The sequence below is a fragment of the Chinchilla lanigera genome, unplaced genomic scaffold (genome assembly GCF_000276665.1).
Source record: "Chinchilla lanigera isolate Chin_1 unplaced genomic scaffold, ChiLan1.0 scaffold00013, whole genome shotgun sequence".
In the NCBI taxonomy this organism is placed as follows: Eukaryota; Metazoa; Chordata; class Mammalia; order Rodentia; family Chinchillidae; genus Chinchilla; species Chinchilla lanigera.
The window spans coordinates 6,863,887-6,871,385 of record NW_004955414.1 but is presented as its reverse complement, the minus strand read 5'-3'; the positions used below and the strand labels follow the sequence as shown (position 1 = coordinate 6,871,385).

At 41.2% G+C, this 7,499-nt stretch overlaps 1 protein-coding gene and 1 long non-coding RNA gene across 2 annotated transcripts in view; one reads left to right on the top strand and one right to left on the bottom strand.

Moving 5' to 3' along the window:
- The window catches only part of Picalm (phosphatidylinositol binding clathrin assembly protein), a gene marked incomplete in the record, with an annotated part of 99,350 nt that extends 99,184 nt beyond the window's left edge, over nt 1–166 (bottom strand). Inside the window, 1 exon segment of the mRNA XM_005379748.2 lies at nt 1–166.
- A 2,732-nt stretch (nt 167–2,898) lies between these two features.
- LOC106148011 lies at nt 2,899–6,970 on the top strand. The gene is made up of 2 exons (XR_001233102.1): nt 2,899–2,937; nt 6,811–6,970. It is a non-coding gene; the product is annotated as an uncharacterized LOC106148011 (long non-coding RNA).
- Nucleotides 6,971–7,499: the final 529 nt, after the last annotated feature.

Sequence of the window (7,499 nt, the reverse complement as noted above, 5' to 3'; positions counted from 1 at the left end):
GGCCGCGTGCCGCCGCCCAGCCCGAGGAGAAGCGGCCCGAGTCCCCCACGGGGTCTGACACCGAGTCGGGCACTCCCTCGCCCCCGCCTCAGCTCAGCCCACCCCTTCCTCGGTCAGCTGGAGCCGGGCAGGGCAAGAGGGACGGGGAGCCGCAGGAAAATGGCGGCGCCAGGCTCCTCCTCGGAGCTTTCCGGGCTGCCCCCGGGTCACGTGACGCGGGCGCCGTCCCTCCTCCCTCTCCCACCCCTTTTCCCTTCCCTTTCCTCCCGACGCCCGCCCTCCCCTCGCTCCGCGAGGGAAGAGCGGGGCGGCGCCCGCGCGTTACGTGAAGGAACCCGCCCGGCGGGCGCAACAGGAGGCCGCCCGCCGGGAGTGCGCGGCCGGCCGCGTCACGTGACCTCGGCTGCCAACAGGTCGCCTCTGGCGGGGTTCGGGGGTCACAGAAGGGGAGGGGGCGGGGCGACGAGCCCGACGCGCGCCTTGGGGGAGGGGACGCGGCGCCCCACTTCACCCCACCCTAACGGTGTCCTGGTGTGTGCGGTTGAAGCCCACGGCTTGACAAAGAGGAGCTGCAGCTGCTCGCGGAGCTTCAGAGAAGGGGGTGCTCCCTGGCCGCGCTAGCAGTCAAGAATGTTTGGAGACGCCCCAAAGCTGTCCTCTGGGCTTAAACCATAGACTGCAGGCAGGCAGCCTCTTCTCCGAACCTGCCAGCGGGCCTGTCTGTATTGTGAAACTATTGAAAGGTCTCAGCTTATTTACCCCAGAAAGGTGTTCAGAAGGGTTCTTCTCCCCCTTTTCTTTGAGACGCTTGGAAGTGTCACCTGGTTTTGTTTATCTCCAGCCAAAACTGGACTTGTGGCTGCCGGCCTAAATTTAGATACTAAACCAGCTAGTGTTCATTCCCTAGGGTGTCAAATAGGACAGGAAACACATAGCTTCACTGGAATTTGAAAAGGGAAGTAGTAGGATGATGTCAACACGATTAGCTTGACCCTACAAGGCTGACTGCTGTGGTGATTAAAGGTCCAGACCATAGAAGGAAGTGAGAGGGGCGGTAAATGGAGAAGTCCCATTCAGAGATTCAGACATCAGTACCTGCCATCTCCCCTGGTTTAGCCTTTCTTCCCTCTGGCCTCTTTTCTCTACTGGTCAAGCCAGATTTCCATGGAAAGATATTGACACTGCCCTGTGGCATTTTGGAGAACTATATCCTGAAAATGGGTTCTATGAGAACCAGAGGCTCTATTAGCAAAGCCTTTTAAAATGTTATTAGTGCCCTACATTTAACCCAGAATTAGGTATAAATTTAAGATTCTCTGAATGTTAAGTTAGCATCATAATCAGATGTAATCTTGCTAGTTTCAAGCGAAATGCTAACATACTCAGAAAATCTGTGTACACCATCTGCCAACAAAGTCCAGAATACTGTGCTTCAATCTGGCGATTTTTAAATGATGAGAAGCTATTAGGTATTTAACATTTTACCTGTCATATCAGGAATTCTATGGTCGGTCTCCTCCCATTGCCTCTCTCACACACACATACCCCTTTTTACTAAGGCTGGTGAAATTCTGCACCACCACCAAGAACTAACAGTTCTTCAACCAGCGGGATTCATTTTTGTCAAACCAGCCTCAAATTTCACCAAACTGTAATGACTTCCTTCAGTGCATCTGCAGTCCTTCTGTGGTTTGCTGCCTAGTTTGCTGCCCCATGAAATCACACAAGTCTCAAGACATGTCAGCCATCACTGCTACTCGTCTGTTGCTTTTACTCCACGAGTTAAGTTTGGCCTGAGTCTCTCTACACTGATAAACCCCAATCTGAGGTCAACCCAAGGAGGATCTAGCAATCAGTAGCTAAATATTTTGTACTTAAAGACAATGTAAAAGTTATCCCTAAGCATATAGCAGGAAGCACATTTTTGGCAATATTATGGAAGCTAGTCTAAGAAATTATTTCAGTGTTTCAAAGAACTTCTTTCACATCATCTTTATGCAAATAATTGTGAACATATTTACTTTATTAACAAACTAGCTTCTGTTAGAAATATCACTACTTTTTTTAAGGATACATTTTAGAAGTGGCTAACATGAACATGTAGTGATGATTGTAGAGGTTTATGCATAGTTATGAAACTGAAAAATATGAAGAAATTTAGAACATGGGAAATTATTCTAAGATAGGAATTACTAATCGACCTCATTTTATTTGCTTAAGTCTCTGCTACGTGCCAGTATCCTTGGCCTATTCAACAAATATCTGTATCTGAAATCCCACAGATTCTCCAAATTCACAATAGCCAAAATTTTTTTGTACTTGCCTACCAGTCACACATCCTTAATCCATATGAATCCTCCCCTTTGTTTTCTGTTTCTGTCAGAGGCCTCACCACCTGCAGAAATGCCCAAATCAAAAACAAAACTGTGATTAATTCTGAGCTTTCCTTCTCATTTACCTCATCTAGCTCAATCTACTAAAATCTACTACCCCCCTCCTCTTTTAACACCACTTTTATGCCTTATTTTCAGCCTTTATGATTTTTTTTTTATGTACTTAAACTATTCCAGTAATTTCTTAGCTGGTTTGTGCCTCTCATATCTCAGTCCTCCAATCCAGAGCTTTCTAAAGCTAAAATAGGATTATCAGTTCTTTACACTAAAATTTTCCAGTACCTCTGGATAGCTGGAATGTGACCCCACACACACTTAATATGTTAGAAACTTAATCCCAATACAACAGTGTTGGGAAATGGGACCTCATAGGAGATTTCTGAGTCCCAAAGACTCTACCCTTATAAATGGATTAATGCTGACTATATAAGGCTCCTGGCTTCCTATTCACACCTGCTTTTTACTGTCTGTTCTAGAATAACGCAGAAAGAAGGCCCTCACCAGATACCAAGCCTTTGATGTTGGACTTCCCAGCCTCCAAATTGTGAGTCAATAAGTTTATGTTTCTTATAAATTATGCAGTCTGTGGTGTTCTGCCATACCAGCAGACTAACACAAGCACCACTGTCATCGTGGTAGGGGATAAAATTCAGGGCTCTTATCCTGGGATATAGGGCTCTTGAGATTCATCTCTTTCCATTCCCCTACATGCACTCCAGCCAATATCCTACTACTTACCATACCTGAAGTACCATGCTGTTTACACCTCACAAGGCAAGCAGTGATCTCCTTTTGCTACTCTTAGAATATCTGGACGGCTGTGGTGGCGCACGCCTGTAATCCCAACACTCAGAGGCTGAGGCAGGAGGATTGTTGTGAGTTCGAGACCAGCCTGGGCTACAAAGTGAACTACAAAGTGAACTACTACCAGGCTGAACTGCAGAGCGAGAGCCTGTCTCAAAAAGACCAAAAAAAAAAAAAAAAATAGAGTATCTGTACATCTTTCTGTGATTGACGTATTTTAGCAACATGAGAGATTTCTCTAAGCAGAGTAGCAGAACTATCCCCAAGCTAATATTGTGACTGATGCATAATAGACACATAGTAGAATAATGTTACAAGGAATGAATGAAAACACTTAAATTAGCCGTTTGGATACACCATCGCTCCAAATCTTTCATTTGATAAAATCTGCTTTTTCACAAATATAATTAACCATCCCATAATTATCTGCCAGAACAGCATCATACTTGGTACTTTGTTAATTTACTCTTTTGGAAAATATGTATTGAACACCTACTCTGTATCAGGCACCTTTTTAGGTGCCAAATACTTTTCTAACAGTGAATCCATGAGTCCTTTGGGAACAAATCAATTCTCTACTTTGATCACCAACATGAAGGCTTGTTTGCTTTTACTTTACAAATGAACAGTGGAAAAACAGAAAGAAACAATGTGAATAGCACATATTATGTCCTACTCTCTCCCAACTAAAAGTGACATTATGTAGAGAAGCATAGGGCCCAGGGGAAGGAGCAAGTTTCTTGATGTCTCCTACGTGTTAGGAAAATACAACATCATTTTTTAAATTTAATTTTCATTGTAATAACTTCACACATTATCGTGCCTATCTAATACAGGGAAACAAACAAGCCTTAGAAGAACTTCCCAAATCCCCCAGATTATAAGTGGCAGAAGCAAAAGTTAAGGACTCATTCTCTTTCCATTACTGTAGAGAAGGACATTCTTTGTTTTTTGTTTTTGTTTTTGTTTTTTTTTTTTGATCTTTTTGAGGCAGAGTGTCGCTATGGAGTTCAGACTGGCCTTGAGCTCACTTTGTAGCCCAGGCTGGTCTCGAACTCACAACGATCTTCCTGCCTCAGCCTTCTGAGTGCTGGGCTTATGGGCGTGCACCACCAAGCTGGGCTATAAGGACATTCTTTGATTAGAATGCATTGAGGACACAATGATTTGTTTGTTAGAGTTTCTTAAGATAAGGCTTTATTATATAACCTGGATTAACCTTGAGTTTACGATCCTCCTGTCTCAGCCTCCTGAATGCTGGGATTATAGGCGTGTCTTGGATCTCATGTGGGGAAGGGTAAGCCTTTAACTATCCTTGCTAAAACATCTGGTATCTGCCCATTTGTACTAGCTACGCCCTTGGTTTTCATGGAATAAAGGTGACTGAGTGTGGTATTGGAGGGAGCAGTCTGAGAGGCTGTAAGCCCCCTGATCTCAGAATACTGTCTCTCTTATTTTGCTTGTCTCTCTTTTACTTTTCTTATTTATCCATGTGCACCTCGTTCTTGGGACCGGTTCACCCTAGAGAGATAGGGATGTGTAGTCCCACACATTACTTAATTCGATCCGTAAATCAACTCTTGAAGCAATTGCCAATATAGATTAAATTCATTCAGCAAATAGTTCTTGCCTCTATACAATGTGCTGGGTTATATAGAGGCAAGACATAATAGTGTGCAAGACAAACATAGTCTCTGTTCTTAGACATTTAAAAATCTTTAGCAATAGAGGAGAAAACAAGTGGGAAGAGAAAGGTGTGCTGTACCTGAGGAACCCTGCTGTCTAACTTAAAAGCAGGAAAATGGGAGACAAAAAAAGGAACACACAGGGGTAGGCAGAGCGTTCATGAACAAAAAGCAGACTGTGCAGGAAATACTTCAAAGAATCGACAACTGGGCTCTCATCGTATTAAAAAGTTTTTGTACATTAAAACAAATCACCAACGGAGTAAAAACAAAATCCATGAATTGGGAAATAATTTTAGCCAACTGTCCCTCAGACAAAGGACTTCTATCTAGAACATATAAAGAATTAAAAAAATCAGGCCCCCAAAATTGAAAGACCATGAAAAAACAGGCATCTGAGATGAATACTCACTTCTCAGATGAACAAATACAAATGGCAAATAAATAATGGAAAAATGTTCAACAGCATTGGTCATTCAAGAAATGCAAATTAAAACAACACTGAGATTCCATCTCATCCCAGAAAAAATAGCTATCATCAAGAAATCAACCAGTAACAAATGAGGGGCAGGAGTGGCAGTTGGTGGGAGTGTAGACTGGTGAAACCACTGTGGAAATCAGTGTGGAGATTCCCAAAAAAATTAGGATTAGAGGTCCCACTTAACCCAGCTATTTCCCTTTTGGGTATTTTTCTAGAAAAACTGAAAACATCATACCACAGCGATATATGTGCATCCATGATTATAGCAGCACAACTTGTCATAGCAAAATCTTGGAAACAACCCAAATGCCCATCAACTGAGGAGTGGATAAGAAAAATATGGTATTTTTATACAATGGAGTATTAGTCAGCTATAAAGAAAAATAAATGCGAGGCTTTTGTAGGTAAAGGGATGCAACTAGAGACCACACGCATAAGTGAAATAAATCAGACCCATATGTGTAAACATCATATTTCTCCCTATGGTAAGAACCTGAAAGAGTAAATAAAATCTGAAAGGTACAATAGATATTCTAAAAGGAAAGAAACTGCTCAAAGGGAAGGAATAACTGGGATGAGGGAGAGGAGAAAAGAAAGAAAGAAGGAAGGGAAAGTAATATATATGTATATACAAGGATAGCTGGGATATTGTACTGCTGATTTCTATTGGGTTATTGAAAGGAACAGTTAATGCTTACATTTTTTTGACCAATTGTGCATGCTTATATCTGGTAATATGAACAACTAATGATTGTTGTATTATATACTGTTGTCCTCAAAACAACCATTGTTGAATTCCTCTCATCTTGTTTAGTGAAATTCTGTATTGTTTCTAATGTTTTTTATTATTTTTTATTCTCCTTTAAAAAGTTTTTTTAAAAGGAACAGAAAATTGACCAGAATTTTTACTTATTATTACACTTAAACTCATTCACAAATCCAGAGTCTGTTTGTTCTTAGACATTCAGCTTATCTAGAGTATACTCTTTTGAGGTTCTGTGAACTAAGCTTATATGAACACCTAGCAACCCCTTCCTCAAACGCCTTTCTATGTTTACACTTCCTGATGTGGCCAAATCAGTAAAACATTACCTTCTGTCGCCATACAAAAGAGTAAGGACTTTTCTTTGCAGCCAGTATTGCATTTCCAACAAGTTGTTATTTGTTGATTACTTACTGAGTATCAAGCACATTACGCATGGCATCTCTTTCACCCTAGAACACCTTCATGACCTTAAGAGGCAGAGACAGCTTGTGTTCACCGAACTTTCCTTTTCCTTCTGAACACTGTACTTCCCAGCCACTCATGATTAGTTAGGGTCATGTAACTGAGTTCTGTCCAAAAGAATGTGTACAAAAATGATGAAAGCCATTAATGTCTTGGCCCAGAATACCTTGAAAACCTCCCACAAATGCTCTGCATTGTCTTTCTTTCCCTACTTACCAGTTGAATAAAGTCATCAAAGAACCTAGGGAGGTTGAAACTACAAAATGGAAGAAGCCTGGGATCACACAGGAATCCTTGGAGAAACACTGCCCGGGAGAGCTGCATGACCAAGAACACTTGTAGTAGATTTTATTTGCTTTATTAAATTATGCCTCTGGAATTTTAATGTTCCTTGATAGTAATTATCCTGCCTAATACACTTCTTTTCTTTTTAAAGAAATTGAAGAGATAGAAGAAATTGAAGATAAAGAAATTGAAGTTTAGACAAAGTTTAAACTTCTTTTAAAGAAATTGAAGATAAAGAAATTGAAGTTTAGACAAAGTTTAAACTTCTTTTAAAGAAATTGAAGATAAAGAAATTGAAGTTTAGACAAAGTTAAGTAACTGGCTAATTTTCACTCAGTTACTAGGTAGCGAAACTAGGATTAGATCTCTGGTCTCTCTGACTGGACTGATGACAAAGCCGAGACTGTCACTGCTTGAATTCCTCATGAAACTATTTCATGTACTTCTAAAATTTTTATAGAAGTTCCATTTGGCCCTTTCATACATACTCGTTCATTTAACATGGCTTCAGAGACAATCAGCACAACCTCCTGTGTGTCTAGCTTTAACTGCCTCCAGGCTTTCCCTTCAGGTATATTAACTTTATAATCTCAATATGACTTATAATGTTTTTGGACCTTTTA